Below are 21,064 nucleotides of genomic sequence, written 5' to 3'. Positions count from 1 at the left end.
GACCGGTACTCAAGGTGGCGTCTACAACATATCATGGCCGAAACAGTGGTGGAACCATTTGTTGCTGTATGGGTCTCGCGGTATGGTTGCCCAACAACTGAAGGCGTCGTTGACTGTCACGCTCGAAATACAGCACTGAGTGCAAAGGCTACCCCTAGTACTACTGGGCCTATGAACAACAACCAAGGAGGATCTCGGAGTCAGTGCAACCGAGATGCTCCATGGGCCGTCAATCCGCGTTCCAGGCCAATTTCTCAGCATCCAGCAAGGCACACCGCCAGTGACCACACGGCACTTACAGAGGACACACTCCTGGCTCGACCTGCTTTGACCTACGGCTACACGTATCGCCCGCGGGCAACCTGTGTTTAGTTTCCTGACAATCGACACAACCACGCGCGTCTTTCTGCGGCACGTCTCCATCAAGCCACCATAGCACTTCTTCCTCTGAAGTTGACTTTCGTGTTTTCGTGTTCAGAGAAAACCTTCAAGATTCACGTTCAAGGCAAAGAGGAGACAATGCCGTGCGACTGCGTGTAGCAGCCTATATTGAACATTACCTCGTTATTCCTTCCACCGTTCACACATAAGCCTTCAGTATCCTAGGAAGGAAGCCCCTGTAGCGGCCGTCTGTTACCTCGCCTTGCCTCTCCGTGGTGTTCATTTCCCCCTGCTCTTTCTTGAAACCCAGGTAGTTGCGCGACTGGGGTACCACCCCTGCCACTCAGCAAACCTGATTTTACTTTTGTGTAATGTCAGTCGACCCACCGTTCTCAAATGAGCTCCTAAGAAGCATTTGTGAGCCGAAATTCTTTTAATTCCGTTCGATTTCGTTAAGAATCGGAGAGATTGAAAGAATATTTTTCATCATTATGGAGGGGCACATTGCCAGTGACGCATACGTAGCTACCCAAGTTGGCGTCGATAACATTCATTGCAGAGGGTCAAGAAGCTTCTGGCACTGTGACCCTAGCTGACATACCTTTAAAGGAGGTTGACTGAAAATAGCAGAGACGGATTGGCACAGACACACTGTGTAGCAAGCATATGACGCCCCCGCAGGCATAATGTTCGTTTGCCGCCAGGCTCGGTGGCCTGCCAAGCTCGGCAGGCAACATTGGTCACCGCACCGTAATAAGCACCGACAAGCATGGCTGCTCGGCGGTCAGCCATCGTTCAGCACCACCACCCTGAGGAGCGTCCGTCTATCCGAGGGTGCCGTCCCTTGTTCACGGGCGAGCCGTCCCTTGTTCACGAACGCGGGTGCATCGTGACACTGGCGACGAGGATGTGATCCTCGTGACACTGGCGACGAAGATGGGATACTCGTGACACTGGCGACGAGTACCCACGGATCGTCCCCACGGACCCACCGCCCCCCGTTGCTGCCACCATGCCGCTGTACGGAAGGCTCGAACCGTTCGAGGGAGATGGGTCCGCCTGGCAAAGTTACGAGGAGCAAGTCCACGTGTTCTTCCGGGCAAACGACACACCCGAGGTCAAAGAGCGGGACAATTTCCTTGCCAGCTGCGGGACCCGCGTCTTCAGCCTCTTGCTCGACCTTCTGAAGCCAGCCACGCCGCACGTTAAGACGCTGGATAAGCTGCTCGCCATACTGCGCTCGCATTTCATCCCAGCACCGTCCACACTAATGGAGTGTTTCCGCTTCAACAACCGGGGCCGCCGGGAAGGAGCGACCCTAGGGCGATTCATCTATGCGCTACGAGGGTTAGCGAGTGCCTGCGCCTTCGGGAACCAACTGGACTCGCTGCTCCGGGACCATTTCGTCTGCGGAATCAACAACCCCGCCATGCAGACGCGACTCCTGGAGCTTCCCGACCCCTCGCTGGACGACGCCGTGAAGGCAGCGCTGGCAATGGAAGCAACCGCCAAGGACGCCGGCGAGATTTCCCGTGCGACTGGCTCACCGTCGGCGGAAGCGGCGGTGAACGAGTCGGCGACAAAGGGCAGTACCTACGGTCAGTGTGCCGGTGCCCACTCCCCCTTAAATTGCCAGTTCTCTCAAGCACAATGCTTTACGTGCGGGAAAACTGGGCAGCTGGCACGTGCATGCCGAAGGGGCAGGACGAACAGCAAACAGCAGCCTGATTCAAGCCCAGGTACCACACAAGCCTGCGGCCAGGGTAGCCGTCGCAAGCGTATGCGGCGGGGGCGTGCGGCAACTGTCTCAAGTGCTTCCGCGGCCAGGCTCCACGTCGTGGCCGAGGACCCGCCGATTTTCGACATGTGGCACACAAGCTTTGTACCGTCGTCTGTGCCGCCGTACATGCTGACCGTCGAAATCTGTGGGCACCCCATTTCCATGGAGCTGGACACAGGGGCCAGCGAGTCAGTAATGACCGGGAAACTCTTCAAGCGTACTTTCCCCGGCGTGTCTGAGGCTTCGGGTGTGATGCTGCGCAGCTACTCCGGGCAACTCTCCCAGGTGCAGGGTCAGGCACAGGTCAGCGCTCGCTGTGGCGACAGGGAGGCCACCCTTCCCCTTTACTTAACGAAGGGATCGTCGCGAACGCTGCTGGGCCGAAACTGGATTCATGCACTGGGCATTCGTCTGCCAGAGTACCAGCAAGCCAGCGTGCATGTGGGGAAAGACCTCCCCAGCCTTCTGACCGAGTTCAAGTCCCTCTTCCAGCCAGGGGTGGGCACATTTGCCGGCATGACGGCTGGCATCTATGTACCTGAGGGAGCTCGGCCACGTTTTATCAAGCCTCGCCCACTGCCATTCGCCCTGAAGGACGGGATCACCCAGGAGCTGAAACGGTTACAGCGAGAGGGCACTCTGGTACCTGTCAAGACATCTGAATGGGCCGCTCCCACCGTACCAGTGCTAAAGCGAGACGGCAGTGTCAGGATCTGCGGAGATTTCAAGGTTACCATCAGCCCCGTCGCTACCGTCGAGAGGTACCCGCTGCCCCGGAGTGAAGATCTCTGGTCAGCATTGTCCAGTGGACAGAAGTTTACCAAGCTCGACCTCATAGATGCTTACCAGCAGCTGGTGCTCCAGGATGCCTCCCGGAAGTGTGTCACAATATCGACAACATTGGGGCTCTGCAGTACATGCGCTCACCGTTTGGCTTCGCCTCGGCCCTAGCTATATTCCAGAGGGAGATGGACAACCTCTTCAGGGGCATGGGGCGCGTGGCGTTATACTTGGACGACATCGAGGTTACTGGCAGCGACGACGGGGACCACCTGCAGAACCTGCACAACCTCCTGGCCCGACTGCAGGACGCCGGCCTCAAGCTCAAGCTGGAAAAGTGCGTTTTCCTAGCCCCCAGCGTTGAGTACTTGGGACATGTCATTTTTCAGGCAGGCCTAGCCCCGGCTCCCCCCAAAGTTGATGCTGTGCTCAAGGCACCTAAGCCTCAGAACAAGAAGGAGCTTCAGAGTTACCTCGGCCTCATCAACTTCTACAGGAGTTTTCAGCCGAACTTGCCGCAGCATCTACAGCCGGTCCATCTTCTGCTTCGAGATGGTCAGCAATGGGTCTGGAAGAAGGAGCAGGACCGGGTCTTCCAGCGCAGCATGGAGCTAATCGCCAAGGCTCCAGTGCTGGTGCACTTCGATCCTGCTAAACCTGTCGTCCTTACTGTAGATGCGTCGCCGTACGGTGTGGGAGCCAGCTTGGCACACCGGGATAAAGATGGTCAAAGATGGACAAAGATTTGCTTCTCGACGGCTTCATGCTGCAGAGCAACGTTACAGTCAGCTGGACAAGGAAGGTTTGGCCCTCATGTTCGGTGTGGAATGCTTCCACCAGTATCTGTGGGGCCGGAAGTTCGAGGCGGTCACAGACCACAAGCCGCTGTTGGGGCTGCTTGGGCCTGACAAGACAGTTCCTGTGCAGGCATCACCTGGAGTGATATTCTGGGCCTTGAGGCTGGCAGCTTACAGTTACCAGCTGGTTTGCCGTCCGGGAAAAGACCTGGGACCTGCTGATGGCCTGAGCCGCCTGCCCCTGCCAGAGTTGCCTGATGCTGTGACAGAACCTGCTGAAGTGTTCATGCTGGAACACGTGTACCCGGAGGTGCTCTCCAGATCTGCGGTATCTCAAGCGACCAGCCGGGACCCAGTCCTGTCTCAGGTGGTCAAGGCGGTGTCCCGTAGAGAGGAATTGGTGCAGCCGACCTATAGCCACAAGGCCGCTGAGCTGAGCTTGCAGCAGAGCTGCCTACTGTGGGGTTCTAGGGTGGTGATCACACAAAGTCTGCGGTCCAGGCTCCTGCAGTTGCTGCACGCGGGTCATTCTGGCGTAGAAAACACCAAGATGGTGGCCCGGTCCCATTTTGGTGGCCTGGTCTAGACCAGGACATCGTTCACTTTGTGCAGAGCAGCCAAATCTACTAGGAGTATCAGCGAGCCTCGCGTCATATGGAGATGACCCCCTGGCCGTTCCCACAGAGACCCTGGTCCCGCCTACTTGTAGATTTTGAAGGACCCTTCAAGGGCCATTATTTTCTGGTGGTGGTGGACGCCTTCTCGAAGTGGGTGGAGGTTCTGCCTGTCCCCACTCCATCAGCAGGTGCGACCATTGCAGCACTACGACAGGTCTACGCCGCCCAGGTGTTGCCGGATGTCATCGTGCCCGACAATGGTCCTGCTTTCGCCAGCACAGAGTACCTGGCCTGGCTGACGAAGAACGGAATCCGCCAGGGGATTGTTCCGCTGTACCACCCTGCTTCAAATGGTGCAGCCGAGCGGGTGGTGCAAACCATCAAAGATAAGCTCAAGAAGAGCCAGACTGTGGATTTCCGGACGCAGATTGCCCGGATACTATTTCAGTACCGGACCACGCCCCACGATGTCACTGGCCGTGACTCCTGTGAGCTCCTGTTGGGCCGGTTGGTCAAGAAACCCTTGGACATCTTGCATCCGGACCTCCGATCCACAGTGCTCTTGAAGCAGCTGAAGCTGGCTGCTGACCAAGTGTGCCGTCCAGGGCCTTTGCCAGAGTAGGGAGCTCCAGCTTTCGCCAGGAACTTCCGTCCTGAGCCACGCTGGTCTGCCGGACAGGTGGTGTCTCCCGCCAGCGCCTCATCGCTGCTCTTCCGCATGCCAGGCGGGGCCATGTGGCACAGACACGCCGACCATGTCAGGCCTCGCCTCGGGACCGGGCCAGCACCCTCGACTGCCACTTCTGAGTTCCAGCCCGCAGGAGGACTAGCAGCAGCGCCAGTCGCTTCCAGCGGAGCACCACCCACCTCGGATGCGGCAACCGTAGCCAGTGCTGCGGCCCCCGTTGGACCGGTGTCGAACCCAGCACCACTCACGAGGCCGACCCCTTCGAATCCTCCGCATGGAGCGAGACTGGGTCAGTCAGCACCCCGCGTTGCCACAAGCGACCCATCAACACCGGTGCCCAGGCGGAGTACTCGACGGCGGAGGCCACGGTACCGTTACTCGCCTGGATAGTAGGCACCGTCGACCCAGCTAGGGTGGAGGCAGAGCCTCATATTTTGAACATGGACGTTTGTTTTTATTTAACAAACAAACTGGGGGTAAGGGGGTGTAGCAAGCATGTGACGCCACCTCGCCACCTCAGGTATAATGTTCTTTCGCCGCCAGGCTCGGTGGCCTACCACGCTCGGCAGGCAACATTGGTCCCCGAACCGCAATAAACACCGAGCACGGCTGCTCGGCGGTCAGTCATTGCTCAGCACCACCACACTGCGGAGCGTCCGTCTATCGTAGGGTGCCTCGAGCCCTCCCTTGTTCACGAACCCGGGTGGATCGTGACACAGTGGTTCATGTCGGCCTCAGTTTCTTCCTACATCCGTTCTTACCACGTCCTGTAGATACAATGACCCATGTCGCCGTGAAGTAGCTTCATTTAAAAGAGGTACCTATACACGTTCTCGCCTACTCAGTGAGAGTAGCTGCACTCAGCATGATGTACTGATGTACTGCGGTTTCAAACCGCAGTACACCAAGACAGCAGCACCATGCTCTAACCATTCGACCACGCACTGGCTAGTGATCCAGGTAGGTGTAAAGACAGTTAGATACTAACATAGATGCATGCATGGGTAGATAGATAGCACCCGTGAAGTGCGTGGGTTATCCTAGCACTGCTACCGCAATAAAAGGGCATCTGTATCCTCGAGGAAACGTACTTCACACACACATCAATAAGACATTCTCTGAACACATCAAGTAAGGCGTACCAACGACCAAAACGCTATAAACAGAGCTTGGTCAAAAGGGAAAATTGTATTGCTGAGACCGAATATCCGTACAAACCGTGCTGGGTCCTCCAGCCCTACACTTGAATGACAGATAGGTTCTGGCATATTTTGGCTAAAGCGTCTCATTTAAATGGCCATACCCTTTGCTCTTTTGGCCACTTTGTGGTTGTAGGACTTTCACCGTCTATAAAGAGAGACATTCACCTATACTATCGCTAGAAATGGTCTGGTTAACGCCCAAATTTTTATACGAAGTGAACAGCATTCTAGAAACATTCGGCTATTGATTTACATTGACAATCATTATTGATTGTTCCTGCACAATTTTTTCTGCACCATCTCTAAGGCATACATTTTCTACGACTTGGTGTAGAAGAGGCCATTGGCGTCTTAGAGAAACAAATGTGACTTGGACCCCTCAGGAATAGATTTGGCAGAATTTATTGCTCAAGAGCGGTGATTAATAGGACATATAGCCATTTGCAATGCTTTGAAACCACTTGTTTGGAATTATCTCAATGAAGCCGTGAGAAAGCGTTAACTGGAGACACTTGTAGCACATTTTTGATAGTGGAGCTCGCGTACTTGTTCCGTGCTTCTGTATATTAAGGGGCTGCAATACTTTAAACTTTAATCGCAAACCATATCTATGCACTCACCAGGAGCACGAGCGTCTCACACTCGTGCCAAACATTTGGTACACGTGTAATTCATTTGCCACACTGTGAGCACGGACAGTCGCATCACTTTTGACATTGCACTTTTATTGCGATATTTATTGTATGGACACATCGAGGGGCATTTTGCCGCCATCAGCGTCCAGGTGACGTTCCTTATAAAGTCTAAGTGCGATAACATCGTGGCTGCACGCCGTGTGGTTTGGATTTTAGTTAAAGTGTGCGAAGTTTAGCCGATGATTGTGACTTGATATTGAGCGCACAATGGAAGAAGGCGGGGAGGCAGCGTGCTAGCTGCGATTGCCTGCAGCGCCCCGAGGTGGGCGTTCTACTACGCGGACGTTGCGATAGGGCGCGGTCAACCGCGGCCGCGCGGGCGCTAGATTGAAAATCATCATTGATGGGTGCCGAGTCTTACTGCGGCGAGCGCTGACGGTTTCCCGTGCACTGTGTTCTTGCCATTTAGTTCGCTACGAAGGGATAGAGAGCACGAAGGTTAATCCACTCGCTGCTGATGCCACTATTCCTCACGCCAGCGTTCTGACAGAAGGTGTCAGCGGTCATCAAGTGAGACGTTTTCATCTTTGCCTCTGCGCGCTTGAGACCATGTTGGTTAATTTAGCTTGCAAGCGAATGTTTAAAACCTTATACTCACGATAAAACTACTATCCTTAATTTGTATGGGTATCAGGTACTTTGCTATCGCCATCGGTGCTTTACAATCGGAGCGGAACTACGGCCTTGTTTAGTACGAATATATATTTTCACTGATTTCAGATGGCTGATTGCATCGTGTCCAAGACTCTTAATCAGGTACGTATCAATGCTTCTTGAACACCTACATTCAAAACTACCATATTTAGAACATTGATTGTTTTGCGCAACCTCTGTTTGTTTCATGCGCAGCTAAAAGAAGGGTGCGAGAGCGCTAAAATGTGTTCTGATAAAATATCTGGGCTCGTGCAGAATTTTACTCGTGAACTGCGTCGTGAGTCCTCCCAAAGTACAGGCCATTGTTAATTAAGGAAAAATGAGACATCCACTCAATCGTAGTAATTGCTACTAAGGAAACCCATACGGGTTCCTCAAAAGAAAAGCCTCGCAGATGAAGAAAAAATTGTCCATGTCGGGAACTCAAATCCGGGACCACCACCTTTTCGGGTCAACCGCTCTACCATCGGACCTAACGAGGCGGATGCCCCGGAAAAGCGGTGGTCCCGGGTTCGAGTCCGGGACCAGGACGACTTTTTCCTCAACTGCGAGGCTTTTATTTTTTCGAGGATCCGTTTTGGCTGCTTTTGTAGCAATTTCTACGATTGGGTCCATGTCCCATTTTTTCTTAATTATTTACCTGTCTCCACCTTGCGGGTTTCCGCAGAACTATTATGTGAGACTTTCGGCCCTTGTATATGGAGAGAAAATTATGGCAGGAACCACCCCACAATGAATGTCAGCATTAAGGCCATTATCATAGAAATAATCTAGCCACATTGTACTGCCAAAGCCTATACTCGTTATGCTTAGCACATCGTAGTACGCATGTCTCATTCTTCTCCTTGTCTCCCATCGCTCAGATTTGGTCTCAGTTCGCATACCAACATACCCCACGCATAGCAATGTGTGAGGCCTTATGCGGCCGCACTCCTGTCTTGTGCTTCACAGCAGACCAGCTTCCTCATGCAACGGCGCGGACGAGCAGTCCGCCCGTGGCTTGAGTTAGTGCGCCTTCGGTTGGATCCCGCCAAGCAAGGGAAAAAAATTAAGAGATATTGAATTATATTAGCATCACATTGCAACAGGAGCCAGTTTGCGGTATGTCTTTATGCAAGTCCATGCCTATTTCCAGCCTACTTCGGTCACTGGGTAGTCAAAGCTCAAATGGGTAGAGCATTGGACTGATGTGCTCATAGAATCGGATTCCGAAACAAACATCGGCCATAGTGGGTCACTGGATACGAAACTCTGGTCTTGTGGTGCTCTTCAATTAACCTCCTTGGCGCCTCCTTCGGTCACTCGTATCTGCCGCTGGATATGCGCCATTCTTCATGTAAGATTTCCATCAGCCGTGACGAAGGAGCAGACAAGTTCTTGTTAGATTATTTTTTATTCACCAATGCTTACGGGCTCATTTCTCAGAGAAAAGGGTTGCCACAACCCATTTGCGGCACATGAAACTTCGCAGAGTGCCGTTAGAAGTGGTGAGCTATAAGACATAACACTTCCTCCTGTTTTAATTACACACAACCTACGTTGAGTCCAGCTTCAAGTCTGCCCGGTGGGTGCCGATCTCGTGCTGGGCAGTGTCTTGCCCCGAATGCTTGAGTTGTTCGATTCGCACCCGCAGTTGGGAAAGACGGTGTTTAACAGCGAGGAGCCTGTGCGCTGGCAGTTGCGGCCCAGCTTTTAAAAAAGTTCACCCCCTCAAAGCGTGGCAAACAAGTCATCGGCCTTCGGTAATGGATACTGTGTGATTTCAAGGCTCATTGTTATCATATTATCTCCAAAGAGGCATGTACCGCCGTCACTTTGGATTACAGGTTCAATGGGGGTGCTATAGGCAGGTTGCGAACGTAGTTCCCGCGCCTACTAGGGCGCCCCTCGCGGCGGCGAGCGCGGACCTGGCAGGATACGACCGGCCCGCTTGCGTTCGGAAAGCCAGTCTGTGCACTGTTTCGCGCGTAGCTGTTGGCTTTTCTTAGCAATTCCGAAGTGCAACCCGAGCTGTTGCCTAGTGGGCTGCAACAGCACGTGCACCAACTCACGAGGAACAAAGTTTTACAGGTTTCCAAGCCAACTGTGTGAAGCAGAACGGCGTCAATATTGGATCGCGCTCGTCCGACGGCATACGCTGTTTTATGTTCCGGCGTTATGCCAAGTGCGTTAACGCTGAATTCGTTGCTTTTACAGCAATTATGGCAGCAACGGGACACCTGTAGTGCTTACCAGGATATGCAGCAAACAAACTAGTTTGTTTCCTCACTGTACCGCAGTAAAGCTGTGGAACTCTTTCCCAATCATCTTTCAAACAGCGCTAGGGCTTGTGAGAGCAACGAGGAGGGGTTGCAGTTGGCTCAGTTGGCATACACCCTTCTGCGCCCAGCATATCAACTAAGGGGCAGTTGATATCACAAAAATATTTGACGACGTGGTTTATTGGAACCTCCTTTGCACGCACTGAAAGATCGCAACATAAAAGTGTCGAACTTAATTCCAGTAACTTGAGCGAAAATATTTTCCCAGCGTAGTCTAGCACAACTGGTAAGTTCCTCACCTTTTTTGTGTTTGGGGAGAGCAATGTTAGAATACCTCGGGTAGGTCTTACGAGTCGTTCGTACATCCCACGTTCTTGGATGAGATGTTTTGGATTGGCATTTGCCGTCCTGTATGTACAAGGAAACTACCGCGGCGTGCTTGCACTTCCCTGCGATGCCAGCACGGCAATCGCAGCTCCCCGCTAGGATTTGTCTGCTGCCGCCGATCTTCAAGAATCAATGTCACCTATAATTTCATCCGTCCACGCCGTAGATAACGAAGGAAATTACGCTGCGCTTCACGCATCTCGCTGGTGCGTTATTTGTCATTTGCGGAATACACCTAGCAGTCACTTCCGATCATTGCGAGTTCAACACTTCCCTCACGTCGTAGACGTGCCCCACTTCAAATAGATGACTTCCTTTCTCTAAATTCTTTTCACGAAAAAAGCTGTCAAGATCTTGTAATTCCCGAAACTCGGTTAATATTAATATAGTTACGCTGTTTCGCGCCATCGCTACCGTTTGACAGGGCGCCAAACACGCAGCGCGAGCTGCTGACGTCGTGAGTAATCCTACCGCAATCGCGCAACTATTTGTCAGATGGCGCTAGGGGTCGGAAAGACAGGGCGCCGCCTAGCACTTGCAACGTGCCCATATACTGCTTTACGGACCAGCGCTATAATTGCTTTTTTTCATCTACGACAACTCAGTCTTAGCCGCTCTCTGCAAAGCAAATAGAACGTTTCTTGTTTTGAGATACTCACGGGCCTGATCCGGCTTCATGTACAGTGTGGTCGTTTCTTCTGTAATCGGGCCTAACTCATTTTTCAAAAGGAAGCCGCACTTTGCGAGCAGAGTGTACAGCCCTTCTTCTCAACTAACACAAATGGAAACATCTGACTTTGGCAGCCGGTGAACGTTGTTGACCTTTTTTGGTTCTAGTAGAATTACGTGAAGCCATTTCCAGCCCATCAGTGGAGGTCCCTCTTGGTTGATGACGCAGGGAGGCTCACCGTATTAGCACCGTGCAGAACTTGACCGCCATCGGATTCAGCCTTGTTGATGGAAAAATTTGGTGATATTACTTGAAAAGCCCAACTGAGACTGCGGCACCAGTGTCCAGCTCCAGCTTGACTAAAACACCATTCACGTTCATCTGCACCATTATATGCGCAAAACCGGAAAATGGTGCGCCCTTTAAAGTTGCCATTTCCGAGTAGGCAACAATTACCGTATTTTGCTTGTCCCTGGCGCGAAGGTTCGTATGCGACGTCAGAGGTGCTTCTTTTCGTTACAATTATGGTACTGGTCGCCTATGTGGGGGCTGGCTTGTCTGAAGTGTTTCGACGAGCCGCAGCAAAAGCATACACACTACTATGTCTTCGATGCCGCCTATACATTATCAATAGGAGGAACCAAATGCACACCAGTGCGGAATTCATCAGTGCTTTTCGTCAATTCTTTGATAGCCACCATGCGCTCCTGAAACGTGAGCCTGCTATCTTCTGTGAAACGTGCACGCTGCATGTCCTCGCTTAGCATAACACACACGAAACCATCCCGGAAGGACCCGTCTAAATTGCATCCAAAATCAAACTTTCGCGGCAGCTTCCGATGCTCGTCGACGCAATCAGAAATAAACTGGCCATGAAGTAGCCGCCGCCTCTTAATTCACGCCCGCTCCGCAGTCACCAAAAGCTTAGGAACACTTGTTTCTAGGACCTACAATGGCCCGGAATGCACCTTTTCTGTCGCTTTCAGGGACACCATTGACGACGAGGAATGATCTCAGCTGATCTTCCTATCAAGTGTTGTCATTGGCAGAAGTGCGACATGGTTCTATTTGGTTGAGTTTACCGGCGAACTGCGTTGCAATTGCACTGGCTTCGATCATGATATCAGTAAGCGTAAGAGAAGCAGTCTTCAAACAAAAAATTTGAAGAGGCTGAATGGCGAGAACACTTGCTTTCCTGGACAATGTGCTAAATTTCTTTGTTCCACCCTTGTCGCCAGTTGTTTCCATCAAGCGTGACAAAGGAGCAGACAAGGAGCAGACGACGTTTATTGGCTGATGCTTATGGGCTCACCACTCGAACGAAAAGGGTGGCCGCTAGCAAACTGTGATCGACTTTTAACGATTTGCGGCACATGCGCACTCCGCAGAGTGCTTTTATCAGTGGTGCGCTATCAGGCACAACACCTAAATGATCCTGTCTTGCCCCAACTTAGGCAACTCGGCATGCCTCGCTGAATATTCGCCATTCTCGAATGACCCGCTTTTACGACGACTTGTGTTACTTCGTGTGTAAATATGGCTACGTGGTGCTCTTCTACGCAGCATAGACCAATGGGCATGCTCCAGTTTGCATAAAAATCATCATTTAAAATAAACATTAACAATCCCCACCCAACAATAAATGAGTAGAAGTGGAACTTATGGTACACCCAACCATGAGTTAAAAATATTAATGGTAATGCCGCCTGGCACCTGTGAATAATGGATGCACGGGCAATTTTTTTTGTCTAGAAAGTGTGGCACCTACGCAGTGGCGCGTACAAAGTGGCCTTAATTGGCGTGACGGATGCTCATGGAAGAGCAGCTGATATCCAGAGTCACATACCTAGTCATCCGATTTGGCTTCAAACGGGGTCATTGAAATGCAGCGGACACCATGAAATACACAATACCAATTTGTTGGGAAAAGGGCAACTGTCACCAATAACCTCTCCAAAGTGGGTGAAATAAGCTATGAATACGAGCCACATTTGATGCTCGGGTGCAACCAACATACGATGTCTACTCAAGTATGCCAGCATCCAAACCGGGTCATCTATTGGGTGTGTACTGTAGCCGCGCTCCTTTGTCTCGCTTCTCTCTGGAGAAGCTGCATCATCTAGCTGCGACGTCGCGAATACCATGAAAAGTTCTCAGCGTGGCACCTGAGAGTGCCTCGGTCACGAACAGGTCCGCACTAGAAATGTACACACCTGTGCGTACATGCCCAAATGACATGGCTTTAAATTGGTACAGCCCATCTGGTGTAATGGAATTGGTCTTTTTGCGATCGTGCTCGTCAACGGCAATTTGTCAATAGCTAGAGCGAAGATCTATGGAAGAGTAGTATCTCGCGCCATGGAGAGAATCAAGTGCGTCATCTATTCGCCGCACAGAGTAGGCGCCCCTTTTTTTTGTAATCTTGTTTAGGCACGGATAGCCGATACAGAAGCGGCAAGTGTCTTTTTTTTCTGAGAAGCACCACAGGGGGCGCCCAAGGATCGTCACATGGTTCAATGATGTCCTTAGTCAGCCTTTTGTCAACTTTTGTTGTAATGACACGGGGTTCTGAAGCAAATATTTGGTAAGAGCGCCTATTGATTGGTTTAGCATTCCCAGCATCGATGGAATCGGTTACTAGTGATGTCTGGCGAAGATGCGGCGAAGCAAAAAAATCAGAAACATAGCTGTAACACTCTTATAAGCGGTGTAGATCTTCGGACTCAGAAAAAAAGATTTCAGGGGCAATCATATTCTCAAGGGGGACGTCAAGCGTAGTACTTGTGCCCGGGCGGCCACGTGGCCACTGCGGAGCGTCCACGGTCAGGGCCAGAGGGCCATGTACATGTAAAGATGATATACTGCGCAGTGTGACGCCTTGGTGAAGAAATTATGGGGTGCGTCTATAGTTAAGTATAGGTATACACGGCCTGTTCTCCCCAACAGTCACAACAGAGTGAGAGAGCGCAACACACCGCATCAAATGAGTGTGTAAAGAAGGTGAAACCACATAGTCACCGTCACAAACAGGGGGCTCTGAGGACGAGGTGGCATTCGCCGCGGTAGCTAGTCGTAGAGGAGCAAACTCGAGGACACATAAATGCGGTGGCGAGTCGTTGTCGAGGCAACATGAAGAGTAAATGAGGGCAGATTTGGTGCTTAGGAAGTCTTGGCCAAGGACGACGTCATGGGGACATTGGTGTAGAACGGCGAATAGAACTGAGGTGTGGTGGCCAAAGAAGTTCACAGGCGTAGTGCACATGCCAATGACTCAAGGTTGTCCACCGTCGGCAATGCGAACATGTGACGTGGCGGGCGTAGTAACCTTACGGAGACGACGGGGAAGGCGAGAGTTCATGGCAAATACTTCCGTCCCAGTGTCTATGACCACCGAGAGCAGCACGCCGTCCTCATCTACATGCAAAAGGTTCTTTTGTTTAGCCAGGATCAACAGAGGATTTCCGGGTGTGTTGCCTAACGAAGCATCACCACTGGAAGCTGCACTGGTTAGTTTTCCGAAAATGGACGACAAAGGTATGGCGGCGCTGAGCCACGAGGCAGCGAAGTGAGGGAACGCCGTTTCTGTGGGGATAGCAAACGGTCGTAGTGTGGAGTCGGGGCAAGAACATCAGGGTGCGGTGGGCCTTTGCGAGCACTAAGTGAAGAGGACCGACTGTCTTCTGGGCGGAAAGTTTAAGCGGGACAAGGTGACAATTGCCGGTGGTATAGGCAATGGCGGGAAATACAATCTATCCTATTGCAGTTGAAGCATATTGGTCTACCGTCACGTGTGCGTAACTGGTCTTGATCGCGGTATAGGTTGTAGGCCGATTATGGGCGGGGAGGTCGAAATTTCTGACGGCAGGGCGACTTACAGCGTATATTTGACGAATGCCAGCATTCGGTAGCGCTACGCGTATGACGGTTTTGATCAACGATACTGCCGGGCTGGACTCTTCATAAGAACGGGCATGTGGAAGAGATAGACGCAGCCTAAATCTCACGCCGCACAACATGCAGCAAGCTTTCGGTAACAGGCGGCGGGACGTCCTCACAGGTTGAGGCAACCGCGGTGTTGCGTAGTCGCTGAAATTATTTACTGAGACGACGGTTCTTCGCTTCTTCAAGGTGTCGTCCCTCTTATAATGTACTCTACGGTTGAGCAGTCCTTACATAGTAGTAAATTAAAGGCGTCATCGGTGATACCTTTAAGTATATGGTTGACTTTTCAGCTTCAAACATTTCGTCGTCAATCAGCCGTCCTGAACTACATGGTCGTCAAACTCGTCCTGAATATACACGACATATGGTACAGCTGATGTTTAGGCTCGGCACGAAAGTTCCTTATCGGCGCCCTCTGGCGCCCGACTGGCTTCCCGAAGAGCTCCTGCAGTTCTCACTTCCAGGTGTCTCCACATGTCAGTTCGTCTTCGGGGGTTTGGAAACAAACATAGGCCGTTCCATTGAAGTAGTAGATAATGTTATTCAGCATAGGGGTTGGATCCCACCGCTTATTTTTGCTGTCCCGCTGGTATTCGGGTAAATAGTCTTCGACATCCGTCGCGTCAGTAGCAGAGAAGGTACCAGGGTCTCGGTGTTGCGTCAAGACAACCGATGTTGTGGTAGCCGAGGCTTAGTCAGCGGGCCTCTCAGTCGACATAATCGTATCACCCACCAGATGTCCACTTCGAAGTTCCGTCGTGTCCTTCAGATATAGCCCCGCCTCCACCAAACATGTTACAGGGAGGTGTAAAAAAGGCTTAGCTACAATATTGAAAAATGTTCTTGTTTATTTTTTCCGGGTGACCGGTTGTCACCACCGAAGAAATGTTATCGCGAGTGTGTTCGCCGCTATCGTTGTTCTTGGTGTGTATTCTGCTTTTGAGAGCACAAGCTCGTCCAAAAGAACGCTAGTTTTGTTAACTACAGATTTGCTGCCTTAGCCACCGTCACTACCACGTGAAAATATTTACAAAGTGGCACCGAGTGGCAGCTCAATAACAGAGATGTCAGGCCGGGGCACAGCTCGTGTTGACGCTCGCCTGCTTTGCAATGTCTTAGTGAATATGCGCCAGTGTTTGGATGCGATACGAAACGTCTTCTTCCTTCACATGATAGGTGGCTTGTAGGAATATTTAGCCTGAGCAAATTAGAAAAATGTGGATTATTTAGTACTGTCAAACATGGAGGAAAAAGAGTGCACAGAATTTTGTAAGAATAGAACATAAAAAGATAATCTTCAGGTATAGGAAATGCGGTCAACTGGCATAAATGGGACATTCTGAAGCTACTACAGCGACACTAGAATCTTGCAGTATATATAAACTCACAATATTGCTTGTAGCACACCACGTGAACTATATATTCTGTTTCACAGAGTTCGCTGCTCTATACGAAGGTAAAATTGTCACCAAATTTTGGGAACGTTGCAAGGGACTCTACGGTAAGTATATTATTTTCAAAAAGGTTATAAATTACATTAAATTTTGGAACAAATTGAAACGTGGCATGTTGATTAAGATCATCGCAAAATATTAGCAGGTTTGTTTTAATCAGCTATGAAACAATGGCGAGTGCCAATAAAATGCCTATGATTACAATAGATGGCCATGACACGAAAAAGATGTAAGACATATTGTCTGGGTGTGTTAACGTGAATAAGCGTAGAGCCAAAGTGAGAAAGAAGTTTACTTGAGAGACAATGAAGTGCATTTCACCAAAAGTAATTACACATTTAACTGGGTCAGACGAATTCTTTTTAGTTTTATTCCTTTTAGAGACTTCAGCCTGCAAGGTTACATGTGCAAACATTTTCCTAATATACTATGCTAAAGCGTCATCTACAGAACAAAAGCTCCTTCCTCCCTAATATGAACTCACATTACAGAATACCAGCTACAAAATGGTGTCAGCACTTATCGCGCAATTATTCATTCAGGCCTCAAGTATGTTACAAAAACTTTCAAACAACCATTTCTCACTCAAATCATATAAAATGTAATACCTAATAAAGTACGCACCCTCGAACCTTGTAATTTTTACCGAGCGTAAAAGGTAATGTTTGGGCATATTGATTGAATTGTGTCACATGTTCGTCATAATAAAAAAGGTCCAACACAAATGTTTGTTCATATTCCGACAATATCGTTCTGTGGAAATTTCAGTATGCATCCACATTAATTGTATCCTGGTGTGTTTACTTGAGGCTACAGAAAGAAAGTCTCACATCAACATTATCGAGCGAACAATGAAAACGTTCATTATCTTAAAAAATGTCAAGTGTTAATATCCAGATGAAATTCTGTAGTTATAGTTTGCAATAATCAGCTGAGGTAGCCTATTTACATATAGTGGAAGATTTCTTTTTTTATTTGGATAGGGAGCAAGAGGAGACATTAATGAACATAAAGAAGCAGAGGTCGGCCGGCAGAGCTCATCTCTAGTTTTTGTCGCGGTCAGGGGAATGGAACATACAAGGAAAGAGAGATTGCTGATGACCGTTATACACTTCATTCATGTCCAATACCAGGATGTGTGCTATAGACACACAATGCCACCGAAACAACGTGTCCACCAAAGCCCCTAAATGAAAAGATATTTCACGCAGTCCTTACTCCGTACATGTTCTAGAGACGAGTGTGTAAGCGCGTCTCACAGAAAAGATGAGCCGAAATTTTAAGGCGTGTCAAAGATGGTGTGTCAGAGACACGGCTAAAATCTTCTAAGAAAAGAGGTTTCACTTCAAAGGGGAAGAGTAAAGTAGTGTCATTCCCTTGGCTGCATATTGAAGCAACCCACAATGTATGTGGCTTATTGTCTCGGGAGTGCAGACAGACGCTGCACATAGTCCAGATACAAAATAATGACAAGAAGACTACGCTTACGTGTTGCACTGTGGTTTGGTTATAATGTATAAAGAAATGACAATCTTAGACCGACATCATCAATTAGTGGTCATCAATGGTGGGCATGAGAACAGTGTTTTCATGGTGGGTATGATACACTGTTCTCATGGTGGGCATGAGAACAGTGAATGGTGGGCATAAGAACAGAGTGGACGACGCGAACAGTGGTTCGCGTCGTCCGCTCTATCCGTCATGTCGTTGGAACGCGGATGATAGGGACTTGACGTGAGGTTATCAACACCCAAGGTGATGAGAAAGTCATTAAACTCACGGCAGTTAAAACGCGGACCATTGTCAGTGCACAACTTGCTGGGCAAGCCACGGACCGAGAAAATGTGAGAACTCCAAGTGTTAAGAGCGATTGCAGTTGTTCGAAACTCTCGAATTTCAAAGAAGGAGTAGAAGACGACAATAAGGATGAACTCGTGGCCTTCAAAGGAGAACAAGACCATGCCGACAACTTCCCATGGTAGTGAAGGTACATCACGACTCAGGAGTGGTATTTTAGAGTTTCGAGGCTAATGCTTTTGGCAGACTTTACAGGCTTTACAGAACTGCTCGATGTTGCTCGAAATATGGGCCAGAACATCACGTTCCTTGCTCTCGTCTTCATGTTATCCACTCCCACGTGCGCGCATTAAGAAGACTCATCATTTCCCATATCTTTGATTGCGGTACAATTACCTTGTTGCTTCGAAACACGAGGCCGTCCTGTGCATGTATCTCGTCCCGGTACGCCCAGTACGACCTAAGTGGCTCCGGCACTTCTTGCTTGTGAAGCGGCCACGCTTATTCGCGTACTCCCGCCGATTTACGAGGGGGTCGTCATCATGGGTTGCTGCTAGCAAATCTTGCAGGGAGCGTTGAGAGGCTGAAACACATTCAAGAACATTGACTTGAAACTTATCGTTTTCTTCCATGAATCTTTTACTAGGAAACCTTCATAAGGCGTCAGCGAGGAACAGCTCTTTGCCAGGTTTGTACGCCACATTGATAGGATAACGCTGTAGAGTTAGGTGCATGCGTTGCAGACGTAGCGGACACTGGCATAGCGGTTTACTGAAAATCGCCACTAAGGGCCGGTTGTCAGTTACTGCATGCTGTCCAAATATGTAGTCATGAAATTCGGTGTATCCATGAACAGTCGCTAAAGTTTCTTTTTCGATTTGAGCGTATCTGGTCTGTGCCTCTGTGAGTGTCCGTGAGGAAAAGGCAACGGGCTGCGCATCCTGTATAAGCACAGCGCCTAAACCCAGCTGGCTTGCATCAACTGATAGCGTTACGGGTTTGCTTGGGTGAAAATATCAGAGCACAGGTGCTTGAATCAGAGCCTGGCGCAATCAAGGAAAGCTTTCTTGCTGTTTTTCCGTCCAAACACATGCAATTTCTTTTCGCAACAAAGTTCGTAGTGGTGCTGTTGCTACAGGCATGTTTGGGATAAAGCGCTGTACAAAATTCATAGTGCCCAAAAACACTTGAAGTTCCTTGGTGTCAGATCCTTGGTGCCGGCATTTCCAGAATGTCTTGAGCACGTTGGGCGTCCACACGCAGGCTTTCAGCGCTGAGCAGGTGTTCCAGGTAGCACACTTCTCGCTGAAAAAAGAAGCATTTGTACAAAATTTAGTCGAACATTCTCTTCTCGGCAGTACGGTAGAAGAAGCTGTAGATTGTGATTGTGTTCTTGCTTAGTCTTGCCCCAGAGAAGAATGACATTAATTACTACTGCGACATTTGGCAGACCTTCTAGGACGTGGTGCATCGCTACCTGAAATATCTCCGGAGCAGAGGCAATGCCAAAGGCATGCGCATGAACCGGTAGCGTTCGTACGGTGTACTCATTGTACATAGTTTGGAACTTCAGTTGTCTCGCTTTATCTACCAATACCCCGATGCTCCGTCTAAGGTCGAAAGAAAAACGTTCGCGCCCGCAAGCTTTGCCACAACGTCTTCTAGAGCAGGCATAGGATAGTTTTCCCCGTAACAACGCCTTGTTCAGCGCTATGGGGTCTAGCCAAATCCGCACTTTATCTTTCTTAATGACTGTGACCATGCAACTCGACCATTCCGTCGGGCCCTTTACCTTTGCTATCAGGCATTGTTCTTCCATGCGCAGAAGCTCTTCTTTGACTTTGTCTTGAAGGACGACTGCGTTGCTGACTGAGGAACAGGACAGGGCTCGGTTAGCGTCGGTTGCTCAGAAATATGGACGACCGAGGTTGGCAGCGTCTGCACAGGATCCAGACAACCAAAAGGAGTCAAACCTTGCTTCTTGCCAGGAAACCGTGGTGATAGAGTTTGCAAGTTCCCCACAGAAGCACAGCACAGGTACTATTGGGAGTTTGACATGGACTCTGGGTAGAGCAATCATACTGCTCCGCGGAATCTGCATTCCGTAGGTCCTTTGTCATCTTTGGGAGCTTCTTTTCACGCTCTTCTCATTCTAACTGCGCCTTTCATTTAGACGCACCAATTTGATGCTTCCGAGCGAGAGTTTTCGCATGAATGTACGCTAATTGTTCACCGGGCCCTTCGTCAGCCCGACGCGACCGCAGGTATCCAACGGTGGCCGTCCCCATGACTGGCGCACGCTGCCTGGATGGTCCGTGGCTGGCCGAGAGTGGTGCGTCCCGCGGGAGTTCCTCAGCGGGCGGGCCTATGCAAGCTTAACCAGCGGCTCGGGGCTGAATCACAGCCCGCGATCAACTTCCTATTATAGACGCGCGTAGCGTCTGTCTGTTACTAGCACCAAAGCAGGCGTTCACATGCTTCTTCTCCCTTCTCCTTCTCCCGTTCTGGTCTCGTCTTTCTACTGGCTAGGAGCAATCGTCTGTTCTTGGAGGTTCTCGATTTTTATTTCACCCCGTCGACGCCGAGCGCGAGAACGAATGGGAGAAATCGACTGCTAGCGCGCGCGCAGTTATGCGCCCTCCGTCGCCTCTGAGTCATCTTTTTCTGCTTCTTTCTGGAAAGTTCGGCTGCCAGTCTGACCTAATTTTTCAGTCGAGCGCGAGTGAGGCTGTGCAGCCGCTAGGCAGGAATGGGCCCTTCAGACAGACCTTTGTGTCCAGCTCTCCAACTTCCCCCTTCACTCTTCTACAACCCTAGCCCGAGCAGTGAACATTTCACGCCCCGCGGCACGCAGCCAAAAGTACGTGTGACGTATTCTTTCCTTTCCTGCTTAGAATCTGCCATCAGACTCATGATCATCTGCTATCAGACTCATCCTCCCCCGCCCAAATTACCATCA

At 50.2% G+C, this 21,064-nt stretch overlaps 1 long non-coding RNA gene across 2 annotated transcripts in view; it reads left to right on the top strand.

Moving 5' to 3' along the window:
* LOC129388366 (uncharacterized) overlaps positions 1 to 21,064 on the top strand; it is a 60,426-nt gene that overhangs the window by 27,374 nt on the left and 11,988 nt on the right. For both annotated transcript variants that reach the window (XR_011890406.1, XR_008615323.2), the window contains one exon: positions 7,661 to 7,696. This is a non-coding gene — a long non-coding RNA (uncharacterized lncRNA). The remainder of the gene's footprint in view (positions 1 to 7,660; positions 7,697 to 21,064) is intronic.

The sequence above is a fragment of the Dermacentor andersoni genome, chromosome 10, assembly GCF_023375885.2.
Source record: "Dermacentor andersoni chromosome 10, qqDerAnde1_hic_scaffold, whole genome shotgun sequence".
Lineage (NCBI taxonomy): Eukaryota > Metazoa > Arthropoda > Arachnida > Ixodida > Ixodidae > Dermacentor > Dermacentor andersoni.
The sequence above is the reverse complement of the archived record's forward strand: the minus strand, read 5'-3'. Positions and strand labels throughout refer to the sequence as shown.